A 17,841-nucleotide genomic window follows, 5' to 3' on the forward strand; every position below is an offset into this window, starting at 1 on the left:
CTGTCATCGAAAAATAAGTGCTCTATTTTAGTGCTAAACGACAGAGTTTGATATATAACTTAGAAGTTAGAACTTCATTTGGATAAGATCAAACCCTCATATCCATAAATCCATATCATTAAGGAAGTATAATAATCCATTTTTAAAATGATTAACCTGGTATTGGGGGCCGGGTGAGACTAGCCTACTATATATATTTGTACATTAATTTCGATTAAGAAAAAGATTAAGAAAAAAACATATATAATATCATTAGTGTATCATTCGATATTTTCACTGGATTCTTCACTTACCGGAGAAGAAACAACAGACCAGACTAGTAACTCCTCTGTTGGGTCTCTTTTCTTTTTCCGGATGAATGGTTCAAGGTGAGAACCGGTTAGTTTCCCACTTGCAACTTGGCGAAAGACTAGTGGGCTGTCATCTATATTGATGACAGTAGCTGTCTTTGTAGCACTACTAATAAAACTATAAAAAGGAAAGGAAAGTGTGTCACGTTTCCAACTTAATTGTTAGAGCTTCGTTTCTTTCTCCAAGTCCAGACACCACTCTTCGTCTTCTTCCTCATTACTTTCCTACCTAACTTTGTAATTAGAGAGGTTGTTATACACACTATACAGTACCTGCATGGTTTATCTTGCTATAGATTTAGGCAGATGGTGTTACTCGTTGAGCTGCAAATTTAATAGGATGGGAAAAAACGTTCCTAACTTTTGGAGAAACACAAAGCATAGAATTGTATATAGTTCCCTGCTTCTTTTTAACAGTTTGAAGTTTGTTATGGGTGTATGATATGTTTGGGATAATTGCTATTGTTATTTCAAAAATTCCAAATATCAAATTATAATTCCCATCCAATCGGATATTATCCGATAACCGGGATACCGGATTCGGATTCGGATATTGCCATAGTACTGAGAGACTTAAAAACCACGAACAATTAGCTTTACCTAAACATAAAAGCAAATCATTTCATTAGTAGAAATCTTGCTGGTTACATTGCAAAATGTGAAGCCATATATAGTTCATTAGACGCCTCCATGCTGAGGAAAGAAATCAATCTCCCTTCATTCCTTCGCCCGCAAGTAGAACTTGGAGTTTAGGTCGTCCATATTGCTGGATAACCTATATATTTATTTTTCATGAAATAAAGTTGTACTAGATAAACTACACTCATTCACTAGAATGCCTATTACATTGCAGTAACTAAACAATACACACACACAGCACTTTGAAGGAGGGCAGGGTAGCAAAACGATTGTTACATGGAAAGAGAAAATAAACAAGTTCATAATGCCAATCTATCACTCGACCCAATTGTTTCTTTTACAATTACGAGAAGAAGAGTTGGGTCTTGTTGCTACAAAGCAACACTTCTCTCTCTTTACATTCTCTTCTTCATCCATCAAAATTTGTCTATACCTGCACTCCATACTACAAAATGCTCGATCCCCACTACAAAAATAATATACACAAAATTCATATATTGAGAAGAAATTTTCTTAAGATTGATGTATGAGAACAAGTTAACTGAAACATCATGAAAGAATTTAGCACATAAAATACGTCAGTTTGAAGATAAATTAATCAAATATATAAGATCTAGACAAAAAGTAAGAAAAGGGTTCCAACAAAAGTTAACTAATATATACTTAGCTTAGATGTGTCATGAAAAACACTACATCCAAGCATCAAGCATTTAGATGAGAATGTAGTAAGACTTAGATACATTGTTAATAAAATAACTTAACAAATAGGTTACCAAAATATTCAATCTTTTTATGAATGAAGAAATAATATTAAGTACTTAAGTATCTAGTAGATTCAGGTTTGACTCACTTGTACATGAAGATGTCATTTCCAGGGAAGAGTCTTTGTTTACACAAAAAACACTCATCAAGAAAAGAAATTGCTGGAAGTGGTGAAGAACAATAACAACTACTTGAAGGTGAAGTAAAAGATGAAGAACAAAGGTGAGGTTTGATCATGGTGATTTTGTTGATGACTTGTGGGCTTTTGTTGAAGTTTTGACGGGCTTCAAGTAGATCACTCAAGCCCACCATCTTTCAACAACAACATTCCCAGTGGCCGCTTGAGGACTTGAAGGATACTTTGTGATGGTGGAAGCTAAGCTGGTTTTAAAATCCAAAAATTCTAATTTTAGAGCACTTTTTGTCATCTTTCTGAAACATTTTTATGTGTACTAAATGCCAAGATTTGTTCTGAAAGATGCATATGTAAATATGAAGTGTTACGAATAATTTATTTTGTTCAATGGATAAAATGAAGGTTTGAATATTCAACTGATTGGACGAGTGGATGGGATCATGGGACCATGACAAAAAAGCAAAATAGAAGCATGCTGCGACAAGGACGATTAGCATGGAAGGACAATTTGACTTTTGTGCTAGTTTACAGCCGCGTGTTTTTGTCATTATTTAGTTGAAATTTCAACCTTGTTAAAATTGGCGAATCATGAAGTTATCACGTAAATATGCAAACCTAGCAAAAAAAATAAATAAATAAAAATAAGGGGCGTGCTGCCAATACAAAAGAAGAAAACTCTGGTGCCGAAGAACTCGTAGCATCTAAAACTCCGTTCATCGCTCAATCTTGTGAACTTTGACGACAAACGCACATAACCATTCAAATTTTAAAAAAACCAAAAAGTCACCCACGGCAAGAAGTTGTTGAGAAAAGGTAATACCCACAACAATAAATTATCGCGAGATGACAAATCCATAGAAGGTGTTATTGCCATGGGGGTTTTTTTTTTTGTTTTAAATATTTTTTTATAGCCACCGCAAAAAAATAATTGCCACGAGATAGTTGTATTCACAAAAATAGAGTTTTTGCTTATATTAATTATTAAAACTCTTCTTCATCAACTTGATCACTAATAAGCACCCAAAACTGTAATACTAAATCCCGTAGAGACATAGTATTTTGGTTAATTATGTGTTTAATAATTATAAAATAATTATATTTTCGTACTTTGTATTTTGCAGTTAACAGAAATATAATGATAAAACCCCGTAGAGACATAGTATTTTGCAGGTTTTCGCAGTTAACATGAATATAATGTTAAAACCTGCATCAAAGTACGGGAATACTGTGCATACTTAAAGTCTTCCCACTCAGCCCCAGTGAAGTTTAACAAAGCCTGACTAGAGCCGAAGATTCCAAAGGAACAAAACCAGTGCAGAACGGGACCACATGTAAAGAAGCAGCAAACTTCCGAAACTCACATCTTTCAAACCTGGTTGATGATTTCAGCAAGTGAACTGCCATAACGACCAGGGCGACGAGCTCTACGCAAAGACAGAAAGTTGTAAAAATGCCAAAATTTGGGCTGCCCCTAGACACAGCACGTGGACTCACTCTACAGGCCCACAAGAAATGATGAGTCATCATGCATAAACAAATGGCAAATTATGGACACTTTCGTGACACCTTGCAAGAAAAGACAAGACAAGAAATTAAATGCATGATTAGATGGTTGATTAGAAAAGGGTGAAAAAAGTTTGAACGTTTTGAGAAAAAAAATACAAACTTTGTGAAAAAAAAATTGGATGTTTTGAAAAAGGAAAAGACAAATTTATAAATGTGAGAAGGCTTCACGTGAGATTCCCATGGGATATATATTTTGGATGTTGGAGAAAGGAGGGGGAGCTTCTTGTATTTCATTTTGTTTTTTACAATTTTATACTTAGTATTTTCTCATTTTGAAGCTTTTGTATTAGGTTGGTACAGGAAGTCTAAAACTTCCACTACAAGAAAAAATGTTTTCTATCACTGTTAAAAACAGTCACAAAAAGTTTTTTGTCACTGTTTTTTCAAAACCATGACGGAATGAGAGTCATTTATTTTTTCCCCAAAACCGTCACAAATATTTGTTCTAGACTAGCCTCTCTCTACTATAAAAAACAGTAATAACTGCTCAAAAACCATCACAACAAATCATATAATTTGTGACGGTTTTAAATAAATAGTTATGCATTCATCCTTTTTAACGGTCATAAAACCATAAAAAACGGTAATAACTGCTCAAAAACCGTCACAACAAATCATATTATTTGTGACAGTTTTAAATAAACTATTATGCATTCATCTTTTTTAACAGTCATAAAAAATATCATTAGTCGTGACGGTTTGGCTAAAATCGTGATATGTATATATTGTTTTATTATTATTATTATAATAAAAAAAAAACGTGAATATATATATGAAAACTCACAAAATTGGGGACCTGCAATAAACTACACACTTGAATAAACTACAAACCTGAATATGATCCATTAAATTTCAAATAACACTCATATATATTGCTAATTTCATTGAAACATTCCAATCCTCTTGGATAACCAATATATATTTGTACTTAATCGTAAAACATAATTAAGTAAATAACACATTTCCCATCTAATTCATATAAATATAATCAGTCTAATCCAAATCTAAATGAAAGAATAACCTAATCTCGTCAAAGTCGATCACCCATATATGAACAAATTGGACAAATCCACAGCGTTTTCCCAACTAGTAGCATTCATTCCTCCAAGGGAGCCCCCAAAATCCTAGCTCACATCTTTTAAGACACTAGCCCACTTGAATTCTGTAATTGAAAAGAGGTGGTGACACTCAATATAACTTGATATAAAATAACCAGTAAATGCACCGATATACAAGGTAACCAAGTAATCTAGGCATGCACAAATTATATATAAGATATTTCTTAAGGATTTAAAATAAATCATTAGTACGTATGATAGTTGAATGCAAAATAGTTAACTCAAGATCATAAATACCTATGTGAATAAGCAGAATTGCAACTGTTAATATATCTAAGTCGACCGAAACTATTTGAAACAAGCTACAAGTCATTATAATCATCTTATAAGAAACCCTGAAATCGCAAACAAACAATTTGTCCATTGTTAAGTTAAACCAAGATAGGCTTAGGTCCAATACCCATTAATTGTTCTTGGGGAACACATGTACAACTCAAATCCTTTGTGAATAGCTCAAACGCTTACAACTAGGAACAAAGCACCTATATATAAATAAATAAACATATTGCCAATGCTTTAGCATACCCCCAAGGAGATGAAAAAAAATGTATATGCACACTTTAATCAATTTTAAGTGCCTAAGAGTCGAAAAGTAAACTACGATAGTCAATTCATTATCAGTGTAAGTATATGAACGATAAAAATTTAAGTTTGAACAATCTAACCTGTTAGTTTTGTAGCTTTTAGCACAGACATCGACAAGTAATGAAACTTGGTTCGCTTGAATGTAGACTCGACGGGGTAACGTTTTCGTGTAGGTAGCGGAATCATAGCTTCAACACGACTCAAACTTTCTGCACTGCGCAAACTGCTAAAAACAACTACTATTACTTTTGCTAGTAACATTACCAAATATCAACCTTTCAAATAGAGACTAATAACATCAATTTGGTGATGATGTCCACTGAAATATAAGAAACATTCTACAGTAGAATCATCATATAAACATGGAAACAAAAGAAAATATTCATCATATAGCCAAGTATAGTAGCAGAAAAAAAAAAGAATTATTGGAAAAAAAAAGTACCTAGTAATTAAGAAGCACCTGATATTCATAAAGGGGCCAAAGTCAAGTCCTTGTTCAAAGAGCACAGCCATGAAACTACAAGCAACAGAAGTAGATTCCTTCTTTACTTCCCTGGCCCTAAACAAAATAACATAAGAGCTTAAGTTAGAATCCCAGCGACCATCACCTACTTCAATCACCAAGACTTAGGTAGCATCCAAATATAACTAACATGAGTTCTGACGTAAACTTATTCCTTGGCAGTAGCCCTATATCAAATTGTGACAATATGACATGCACTTGACTATGCACTATATTCAAGATGCCTGAGTAACAATGTCAAACCATCACTAATACTATACTGTCAGCCTATATGCAACTCTAAATACCACAAACTAATATAGTCATTGACTATTTGAGTGCATTCTATTAAATAAGCTAGCGAGCAGGATATGACAAATAAGCATCTTAAATGAGCATACTCTGCGTCCACGCAGAAACAAGCCTCATTGTCCAACTAATATTTTTGGAGGAAAAGCAACCTGAATATATCTACATTAGGCCGATAATTAATATACTGCAAGCTAATTCATATGAATCAACGTAATTTGCCTTTATTTAGCTTATTGATGCTTCCAGTCTTGTGGTGTTGTATTGACCGCTATCATTTCAACTGATAGGTCCTCCAAGCGACCAAGCTACATATATTTCACAAATGTCTTCTCCCGTCATTATCTATCATTTGTCATCCGTCCAATTCCAATGTAACTGCTATTTCATATCCTGATCTTTTCAACCTAGTTGCACAAGAAATTGAAGGGATGCGAAAACGAATGATGATTGATTGCCAACCTCGTCTTCTCTACACTTGTGAATATAGCTTGGCTTTCTATGCCCCTCCCAAAGAATTAATCCTCTTACGGTTGTTCTACTATCAGCCATTTTTTTCTTGTACCTAAATCCTTCACATTAGGCAGCTATGATCTATATTCTATAACCCAAGTTTCAAGGCTTAGGAAAAGGTTGATGAAACAAATATGATGGGGTATTCTATAGTGTAAACATCGCCCCGCGATTTGTTGCCACTAATAGGGATAACTAGTATTAACACCCCACTAATAGTATAATATGACCTAAATAGTGATATAGAGCCTCTAAGATGCATTGATGCACAATGCAAAAGAAGCACGGATAGCAATACCAACTAAAATTTAGGGGTAAATAATATTGTAACTTCGAAGTAACAAATGTTGCTCAATCGTCTTGATCCAGGAAAATCTCATTTTCTATATCCGAAAGTAGTACACATCATCTTGAACTAACACATGTACTAATCTAGGATGGGTGGCAAAGACAGGTGAGAAGTTCACCGAGCCACCGAGGTACAGCTTGGCAAACATTTTGAGGTAATGGGAACAGATGAAGGTTCTTCAATACCCGGTGGCTTGGGTTGTTGCTTTCTCTGCTTTCAAAGACTCTTGGCGTAACCAATTCAATCAAGATAAGGGTGAGCCTTTCTATCATGGGTTTTCAGATTTTCAATAAATGAATAGTTATGAGACAGGTTCAATAATGACATTCAATAAGCATGACAGTGGCGTGAAATGTAAAACCTCTTCGAATTAAAATTAAGTTGTGTATAGTGTTGTTCATTACTTGCACTCTCTTGATAGCCAAGTATAGTCAAGAACCTGGGGAACTTGTGAATGAAGAACCGAAACGGTGACTTTTTCTTTTGAATGCAAATGATTGAGAATTTAAGATCTCGTAAGCCATTACGCTATCCTTATTAACATTTGGATGCTAGGGGTTTTAAATTTGTCTCAGAGATATGGAAGGGTAGAATCATAATTCTCCTAGCTAGACACAATTGATGCTTCCATTTGTCAGAGTAAGAGAGATAAGTAGAGTTGAGTTGGCCCCACTTAGGTGTTCCTGCATGGCTGCATTACAAGAACTATAAGGAAAACTAGAATGTAACTGAAGCAATAGAGAGATCTCAAATCCTTCAGCATGGTGCTGAACTTAGTTAACAATGCAACCAACAATACCTCAATAAGAAAGGATTTCATATTCTTTCTCTTTGTTGACTTCCATACAACTCTCAAAGTATATATGTGTGCAAAAGTCAAACTAGTACGTTTTGTGTCCAACCAAATCCATCTTACAGCTTTCTTCAGAATATAAGACTTATAAAGGGAAATTTAGTAATATCAGAAGTCAGAATGAAGAAATTGTTGAAATATACAAACATGTAAGTGAGAAAAACAAGTAAAGCGAACACTGAGTTGGACTTGTACTTAGCATACTCTAATGGTCTGTCTCTTCACAAGCTAGTAACCAAAACATAATTGAAAAAGTAAACTGAGCTCCTCAAGCACAAAGTTTAAATGTGTTATCTTCTTTAGTACCACATAAACTACAGATCAACAAAACAATACCGGCAATTTACTGAATAGTTAATGTAAAACTTGCAGGGGATTCAGTATCTTAGTCGGTAAGGCAAATAGACCAACCCTAGCCAATGAAAATAAAGCCTAGTTCCAATAGAGCAGCAACAACAAGAGAAGAAATAAGACAATTGCGTATTATTTAAGCTACAAATTAGAAAATCCAAAGTTTCAATGAAAAACTAAATTCCAGAATCTAGACAACAAGATGGTTTTGCTTCGACAATCAGAGTTAATCAGCAAACATATACATTCTATTGCAAAATAAGTGTATACATTACACTTACATAAATATCTAAAAGAAAGCCACACTTAAATGCAAATTAAAGCTTATTTTCAATAAACAAATCCAATCACCACTCCACTAACAACAACAGCAAAAATCAAAAGATTGCTTACACTATTATCAACACGCTTGAAAAGAAACAAGAAAGTAAGTCCAACCCCAAGCTATTCAGCTCTTCACAGTTCCACCTGCACATTCCCAACCAAAGGTAAATTCATTATAATTTACGGTTTTCACAGTACTAAAATTGCACAAAAACTGAAAAGAACTCAAAATGCACCTTCATTTGAAGATTCCGACGATAGCTGTGGAGAGAAACAAAGGGCATAGACTCAATACCACAAACTACTAGGAAGAGAGTAATAAAAACAAGGAAAAGAGGAAATAACAATAGTATATCTTCCGTTGCCGGGATTTAAAGGAAATTAATTTTGCTTACACAATAAAAACGAGCAAGGACGATTCATTGAAATCAATACAGTCCATAGCGAAATCAACTGTTCACACAATTAACAGATACAAACCCATACTATGCTTAAACTAAAAGGAAATCAATTCTATCATTTAAAAACTGAAACAAACCCATACTATGCTTAAACGAGTAAAGAGAACTGGAAATACCCAAATTGATGTGAAGAGAAATTTGGAAGTTGAAAAAAAAATGTAATATGTATAGCAACGTGGAATTTAAAATATACCATTTTTATCGGAAATTAAACTCTTGAAACCCCAATTCTAAAGCCTAACAACCCAAGCATGCTATATTATTGAAATTTAAAAACAATTAATGGATATTAAAGGGGGAGATTGAGAGAGATAGAGAGCTCTAAACCTGTTTGCCTTGCTTCTTCATCCGCGACTTCTTTCAAAATCCGCCGATAAAGATTAGTGAATACAGTAGTGGTACTCCGAAAAAAGTGTTACAAAACAACCTACAAAATCACCGAAACAAAATATTAGTATAAATGAAATGAAATCTCTATTTTAAAAAAACACTAAAAAGGAGTGAATTTGTATTTGGTTGAGTGAGTGAGAGAAGCGAGCATCAAGTGGGTGAGACAGGACAAACAGTTAGATTAAGGGATTTTTTTTGTTATTTTCTTAATTTTTCAAAATCAAATAGGTGGGAAGTGAAATTAGTTTGCCGCTTGGTGTTTGGAAAATAATCCTAATAGACAGAAGTGAAAAAAGCGTCGTGAAATTAGCAATATGGTGCGATTCATTTTTTTTTTCTTATATTTTTTCTTTTTTAGTGAAGCATTTCTTAGAGGCACGAACCTGCAAGTGTTCGAAGAAAGCGGGTCAAGAGACTGAACGTGGGCTTCGAAGTAGTTTTTTAGTGCAGTTGTGGGGCGATACTAAAAAATTATAATTTGTGTTCTATGATTGTTTCTACGACTATCACATAAAGTCCGGAACATATAACTATTTTAGTGAAATAGTCACAAATAGTTCTCCATACATATACACCTTCTATAGAAAAAAAAAAAACCATTTGTGACCGTTTTGAAAACGCACGTCACCTAAATTTTTTTAAAACAGTCACAAAAACCCTTTTTCTACCATTTGTGACCGTTTCGAATAGAACAGTCACAAATAACATTTTAAAATAGTCACAAAAAACCTTTTTTCTACTAGTGTTCTAATAAAATCTATTTTCTTCAAGTTTAATTTCCAGTTCTTCCTTTGCTTCTTTTCACTTTTTCATTTCATACATGCATGACATAAAATCAATCCAAGGACCATGAGCTAAAACTCTCCCAAATGTTAATGATGCTCATGTGAAGATCAGGCTGCAATTTAGTAGTCTAGAATCACTACTTAGGGAATAGGGTTTGATTATACATCCGGTCCCAAAATGACTGAGTTTGACCAAGTTTGGAGTGCTAATACTCTAGACCAGTCTCGTGCGAGACCAAGTTAACACTAGGTCAAGTCTCGTGCGAGACCCTATATATGGTGGCCGTTAGCTCTCTGGTTTGTCCAGCTGATGTATACTTAAACCAGAAGTTGAAGTGATATTCTAGAGATGGAATGTTAATTCAACTCCTCATGTTAGTGAGATGAACTCAGAGATGAGTACATCATACTAGGGATCGATATTCGACGCCGTTTCAGGTTTGTTTATGAACTCGAGACGGATTAGGGCTGTAGTGATAAGGTACTCTAAACTTTTGTAATTGACCTTGTATGATTATGATTAACTTTCTTCCTGTATCTCTCTCTCTATCTAGTTTATCAAGTAATCAATCTTTGTAATTCTAAATCAACTTGCATTCCAAGTTTTAATTGAGCAACATGTACAAGAAATAACAAAGTAAATCCTACTCGATCACTAATTCCCTTGAAGCTGTAAATCCAGTTGTGAACCTTGCCTAGTCATAAGGTTTGGACGATCCCTTACTCGATTTATGCTACCAACCCACGTGAGTAAGGTAACTTGACTAATCGGACGTTTTACGGACTTTGGACTCAAAAGAACAAAACCCAAAATTACTGATTATCAATCACAAGTTTTTCTTAGAACGTATGAACATTTTTATCGCGAGATAGCAAAACTATGCCTCGATTGTACAATTTTTTTTATGGGTTTGGTGTTGTTCTTGGAACGTATGAAGAAGCTCTAAAAAAGAATAAGAGATATCCATATGCGGTGTGTTCAAAATTTAAATTGAAAAAAATAAAAATAAAAAATAAATAAAAAACACAACAACAACAACAACAAAAAAGTCCTATGTGGCAACTCACTGTGGTGGAATGTGGGATCTCACAGCAACCCGATGCCATGGATTGTGAGATTTCGCGACAACCCAATGTCGTGGAACTATCGGGCATGTAGGGTGTAAAAGGACATATAAGAATTATAACCATTATTATTCTACCATTTTGCCAAAGGGGTACTAATCTCATAAAGTACCGTGCCCAAAAAATAAGGTACTTGCTACGGGCACCTTCCATTTTGTGTTGGGCGGACCTAAAAAATAATAATTACAAGTTTGTCATTGACCTAAAAAAATCATATTTTGTATATTGCTTCCCCCCCCCCTAGCTACATGAAGGTACTGTTTAGTTTTTCTCTTCGATCTTTTCTCCCACATTCCTAATCCCTTATCCCTAAACTATACCCTAAGTCCTAAACTTAAAGTTGTGCCAAAATTATTAACACTATACAAATCGTCCTTGAATAAAGTGATATCATCAAAATATGGTAGCTCAACATTTATACTAGTCCATGTTTGGTCTCTTGGTTTCGCAAAACCAACGTTCTTAACGATAATTGCAAATGTTATTACATCTGACGGGGGTGATGACTTAGGAGAGAAGCGGACGAAGACAAACTTCTTGATGTGTAGATAGATATCCATACAAATTAGCAACATCGTAAGCCTCGAGCTAGCTAGGGTATTCAGAGAAGGAAGGGGAAAACGAGCCTAGGTGAATGGATTGACCATCTCCACCCTGCAAATTCTATCGCCAACCACCCAAATGGAGATCCTGAACATACACCAGATAGTGGCCTTGGCACTTCCAGAACGAGCTTTTCATAATCTTGTAGACTCAGTTAGTTGAACTTGGCATTTGAAGTTTCATCCATCGGAAAAAATAGCCATCCAAGGATAGATCCCTAGCCAAATATTATTTTGTTACTTCTTGACGACAAAGTTCCAAATAGAATAACATACAACACCAATAACATATTTTTTTAGATATGTCTGGAATGTAACATCTCTTTAAAATCACATTTAAGAACTCGTCTCGTAGTTAGCAACCCCAACAGAGGATGACATTAAAGGTTTACCTTGGTCTCCCTCTGATGTGTCTTCATCGCTCAAGTACGTAAACCATCCTTTCTGAAAAACAAAATATCTCACCACTTCAGCAGGAGAATCAAAATTTATCACAGCACTTCAGTAAACCATCCTCTTAATACAAACTCTACTATGTTTAAACATAATGAAGTTAACTGGTTGTAACTTAAAATTTGTATTTGCCAAATGAAGTTGGTTATTTCCGGTTTATTTTTGTGCGGCCTTTGGTGATGGGGTCTGCCCAACACTCTATGTTGTGCCCAACATAATTACATACCCCAAATTGGGTCAGGATCTGCCCAACACAAAATGGGGTCCGTCAATAACAATACTAAAAAATAATGAATCATGGAGTAAACTTTTATGGAGCACCGAAACAGCTCTTTGATATCTTTTAGAGTTGGGATAACTTCATTGTGTCATCAGCTGAAGTCACTTTCTCGTCATCACAAACTACTAGTGATCAACGCTACTTTCATATAGTGAACTAGTGATCATCGCCACTTTTTCATCACAACACAATACACAACACCACTTAAAGTCTTAATTTCCGGACCTCTCTAGGGGCGGTCCTGAGTTTTGCAAGGTCCTAAGCAAACACTTCAAGATGGAAAATCAATTTATTTTGGGTGACTGATGGACAAGTTGTGTGTTATCGGAGTTTGGCTTGTACAATTGGACTAATTCAACTTATTTTCATTAATGCAGTTGGGTTGCATTTGATGAAGAAAAGTTTTATTTTCAGATACATATATGGTTTGGGTACCAAATTTTTTTTTTTTTTTTGGCTAGGAAGATTACCCCATTATCGGCCCTATCTTGTTTTAGACTAGTTAATGCCCGTGCCTACGGCACAGAATATTTTAGATTATATATCCACGACAAATTTATGCTAAGTCTCGACTTGGGCCTAATTTGATAATGAGAACTAATTTGGACATTTTTTAATCAACTGATCAAATATAGTTGTTCAACAAGATGATGTAAGATTCTTTATCGCAAAAAAAAAAAAGATTATGCAAGTCCATCTATTCATTTGGTAATATGTAAATGCTTTGAAAGCATGTAGTCTTTGAATTATTATGTATACAACCTAAAATAAATGTTTGTAAAGTTTAGGATAAATAGAAACTAAAATATAAGGATTGAGGGAAAATAGTTAAGGAAATAGTTCCATATCAAGTTCAAAGAAGCCAACATAGTTTTCAAGGTTCAGATGCTATTTATACCCGATAATAAGCATTACAAAGTAGGAGCTTCATGGTTTTAGACTTCAATTTTTAAAACCTTGAGCGGAACTCTCCATTTTGAGAAAAGCTCAACCTTTCACTTCTACATGGTTTACTAAACTACATCATTGAAACTTGAAAGCCTTATCAAGTTGACATACGTAGCGCATGCTGAAATTCCTTATACCCTCTAAATAGCAGAGCACCATTAATTCACCAATTAACACAATCGAGTTCAAATACCATCCCTATAGCTACAAAAATACATAGAGGGAGGGATGGGAAAGAGAGATGTTTAACATAATAAAATTTAAATTTATAACTCAAATTAAAGAAAAAGATTTGCATCAAAGAATAAACAATAAGTTACCAAGCAACTCAACTTTGTTTTTTCTATCAAGGAAATATTCATTGCTTATTTTGGCACCATCCTGACACATTGAGCCAGACAGGATCAATTCTTTGTGCTTAAGGCAATCACTCGAAATGTTTGGGACGTGTCTACCTAGAGCTATAAGCCTATAACTTAATCGAAATTAAAGCTTTAACTAGGAACAAATATCAGCCCAAGGACATGAGAAACCCTCAAAACCTAATCATATTAATAGACTTGACAAAATTTTATCAAATGAAAACACCACATTAGAAATAAAGAAAAATAATCCAAAACGTAACCTGTAGAAGAAGCTTGGAGAAAGTGTTAACCAATTTCCTATTCCTATTGAGAGGGTGCAAAGAGCACAGAGATGAGACCATTTAGGGATGGTAGAGCTTACTCTATTGCAATTATTGGACTCATGACCAACTGATTTTAACCCATATTAATTTGTATAAGGAAATTAGAGATCACTCAAGAATACACAATGCACTTAACTAAGAAAATAGTGAATTTTTTTTAAATGTTCTCAATGGCATTCAAGAAATTAAGGTCTTTCTAGGGAATAATAAAGCAACCCATTTTTATAGTATAAAGTGAGTTAGCTAGCGCATGAAAAAAAAACATTTATAGCAAGGAGTTTGGGAAGGTAGGTAACTAAAGGGTGGCATAATTGATTATAGTTGTTCTTGGCGAAACTATCCTTAAATGATCTCACACAAATCTATGTAGTAAACTGATATAGTATCATGTCCAATTTCATTGTATTTTTGTACAGTCAAAATGCTTAGTTATTCACATGCTATTCAACTGAAACTTTCCATTTCATACTTTTTCAAAATTCCACTATATCTTCATAACGATATTTAATATTTCAACCATTTGCTATTTCTAATCAAAACTATACATATTTTGTGAATGGAATGGTGGAAAGGCTAGTTTTGATCATATATATATGAAGATAAAGGTGAATGAAATAGATTGTACAACTGCGCGTGATTTAATATAATTTTCCAAGAAAAAAAAATACCTGGCGTTTCTGGACTGAACAAAGCGAGGCAAGAAATTGCAACTATGGAATCTCACGTGCATAAATCTAAAGAAAATCCCGCTGCTATCATTACTCGTGAATCTGCCAAAACAACCAAATTAAATGAAACAGAAATTTGGACAGTATAATGCATACATGAACAAAATCTTGAAGACCAATATGTTGCGGCAACAAACCTATACTATAAGATGATGCGCCAACAAAATTTACTCAAGGATACTACAATACTAATGACCTGTTGTGCTACCAAACCTATGTAATAGTTGCAAAATAAGGCTATAAACAATTGGCGTTATAAGAACTTCAAAAATAGAATTTAAAAGGGAGAAGAAGATTAAATATTGTTTGGGTTTTGGAAAGAGCCGAGGTGCGGTTGGTTTTAGCCGTGAATTCTCTATATATTTTGTTTTGTTTTTGTTTTTTTTTTCTTCTGATTTCTCATAATCCCCCTATGATATGGACACCCTCAGTGCGCTCCAAAAGGGGTTGTTATATATATATAAAGATTCATTAAAAAAAATCCACAATTATTATTTTTTTAATCGTGGAAGAAGATATACGCACCATGGTTTCATTAACAGATTGAGGTCGAAGTTTCTACCTCACCATTGCTTGTTGAACTTGTACAGTTGACTGTGGTCAGAAAATAAATTAAGACATGCTGCAAAAACAAATTTGCTAGTAAAAAAAATTATACGCATACCCCAAAAATATACTTGTACCCTCATTTCTTTCACAACTTCAATTTGAAGTTGCTTCCTTAACCTTGATTGATGAACTTCGGCCTCAAACTTTGTGTAATTAAAAAAAAAGGTGGGTAGTGTGACTGTTGATCGATGAAGTTGCAAGTATGGCGGATGCCTCCTAAACAGTAATGGTGATAAGAATAATACACATACCTCGACTTCTCTAATTATTTGAGTTCGAACTTTGTCACGAATTGTTGCCTGATATATTTCTACATTTCTCTGCAGAGTAAAATGGAATGACAAACTTAAAACACATTAAGCGATAAATATATATGTACAAATATACAACACATTTTAAAGAATGTGCACATAGTAACACCAATCAACAATTTAAGGCATACCATGACTTCAATCACCTTGTGCGCTTCAACTTGCTCCGGCATACTTGAAGTTAAAAACTTAAAGCAACCAAAAAGTGTTGCGCTTAAACAATAAGAACGAAAGAAGAAACAAATTAATTCTGGAAGAAGAACTTCATGCTTTTCCATTACAAAACTCCAAAACAAATGTAAAATTTATAATTAAACAATGTTAGAAATGTGAAAATGCAGTTCGATCAAACAAACTACCAAGCACTGGTATAGGGTATAAATAAATGATTAGGGATGATGACACAACAACAATGAAGCAAGGCGAATTTGGTATGCAGTTCAAAACCAAAGCTTTAAAAATGAAATGCAAAAAGACACAAAGCAAAACCTAAAAAATCCAAGGCCATTTGGTATGGATTAGACATTGACCAAAAGGGCCATTATTCGGAGGAACTATTAAGCAAAGTTTTAAAGAGTGATATACGATTCCGATAACCAAAGTTTTTTTAAAATATGATTCACCCATAAGATGAAAAACACAATTTGAGGAAGAAGAAGATGTAAGAGTTAATACCTGTTGAGAATGTGAAGTCCACCACTGGGAATTGATTTTAATTTGCAAACAATGACAGTGAAAGAGAGTGATTAACTCTAAACTTCTTCACTAAAAGAGCAATGAAATGCTTATAAATAGTCGTGCCAAGTATATACATTGAACGCACTAAGATTTGATTGGGTTTGCCGTCTTACTGTCACATTTCGCATCTCCAGTGGTACAATTGGCTCTTTCGTTGCATCGCTCAGACGGGTACTGCGCATGAAAAAGTATTGAGTGCATAAGTTTTCTCCAAAGTAGCATAAAGCTTTGAGGGGGCAATCAGAACGGAAGAGAAAATACGTACTTGAAGAATTTTAAGGAGGATTATCTTCTTTGACTAACACACAGGGGTGGATCAAAGGTGCCAACATCCTTAATTTTTTCTCGGAAAAGAACTTTATTCTCTCGTGTGCAGTCCCCTTTAGATGATGACCCAATCAAATACGTGATTGTGTAATGCCGTGGTTGCGGAGCCAAATCATAAACGATGTCCTTCCCATTTTTTTTATTTCCATTTTGCACTGATGGGGAATCCTCAACGACAGGTGCGTAGCAATGGGGCCAATGAGTTGATTAAAGTTGAGCTAGGAAGGCGGGCCATTTTGTCCCTGTCACTTCGGACACGGCGCGCTAGTGTCTTTCGGTTAGGTGTCACAGTTGGGCTCAAATGGATGCGAATATCTTTAGATGGTAGTTGCATTCCCTGAGATGTGGATGAAGATGAAAGGCGCTCTCTTTCCCTCCGAGCACGTTGTGCGATGGTGCGGCGAGAAAGCAGAGGAGGAGCATATCTTGGAGCAAGTTGGCGTTGGCGCTGCACTCGTGGCATTTTGTTGGAGTTTGCACCGGGCTTTGAACAGTAATCAATCGAAATAAGCACAGTTAAAACGGCACGCTATGATCGAAATAAGAGATGCTATGGTCGTAATAAGACATTGAATTAACAACGACACAATGATCAAATGTTTATTTGTCTGTTAAAAAGCCGGGGAGGAAGCCGCACGCACAATGGGTTAATTAATAGTTTAAGGCAGCAAGTTCTCCCCCACCATTGGGTGTTGCGCTTGTACAGTTTACGGTGGGAAAAAGAAAACTAAATAAATACATGTGCGGGGAATAAGCAAAAAGCAAAATATATCATGCTCAAAAATATAAACGCACCTTCATTTCGTTAACAGCTTTAGTGCGAAGCTGTGCCCACGCCCCTGATCGACGAACTTGTGAGCCCGACTATTGGTAAAAAAAGAAAGCAGACAGTTTATTGGTTGAGTTAGTAATGGGGATTAGATACGCTAGCATCGGACAACACTTGACAATGCGGAGATAAGAATTACACACATACCTCAACTTCTTTGACAATTCAACTTGAATTTGGTTACGTATTGTCGCCCGGTAGATCTCCACA

At 34.9% G+C, this 17,841-nt stretch overlaps 3 long non-coding RNA genes across 4 annotated transcripts; all 3 read right to left on the minus strand.

Moving 5' to 3' along the window:
* Positions 1-945: 945 nt before the first annotated feature.
* Positions 946-2,253, minus strand: LOC147516473 (uncharacterized). The gene is made up of 2 exons (XR_015211050.1): positions 1,840-2,253; positions 946-1,455 (listed from the first exon to the last, which is right to left on the minus strand). It is a non-coding gene; the product is annotated as an uncharacterized LOC147516473 (long non-coding RNA).
* Positions 2,254-4,423: 2,170 nt separating this feature from the next.
* Positions 4,424-9,453, minus strand: LOC147516474 (uncharacterized). 2 transcript variants are annotated; one of them, XR_015213679.1, is made up of 4 exons: positions 9,146-9,453; positions 8,427-8,501; positions 5,599-5,715; positions 4,424-4,615 (listed from the first exon to the last, which is right to left on the minus strand). It is a non-coding gene; the product is annotated as an uncharacterized LOC147516474 (long non-coding RNA). The 2 variants fall into 2 exon arrangements; XR_015213680.1 differs by lacking the exon at positions 9,146-9,453 and adding an exon at positions 8,594-9,109.
* A 3,868-nt stretch (positions 9,454-13,321) lies between these two features.
* LOC147516475 (uncharacterized) lies at positions 13,322-16,006 on the minus strand. The gene is made up of 5 exons (XR_015213681.1): positions 15,869-16,006; positions 15,678-15,746; positions 15,343-15,411; positions 14,758-14,859; positions 13,322-13,605 (listed from the first exon to the last, which is right to left on the minus strand). It is a non-coding gene; the product is annotated as an uncharacterized LOC147516475 (long non-coding RNA).
* Between the last annotated feature and the right edge of the window lie 1,835 nt (positions 16,007-17,841).

Source organism: Coptis chinensis, chromosome 2 (assembly GCF_015680905.1).
Source record: "Coptis chinensis isolate HL-2020 chromosome 2, ASM1568090v1, whole genome shotgun sequence".
Taxonomy (NCBI): Eukaryota; Viridiplantae; Streptophyta; class Magnoliopsida; order Ranunculales; family Ranunculaceae; genus Coptis; species Coptis chinensis.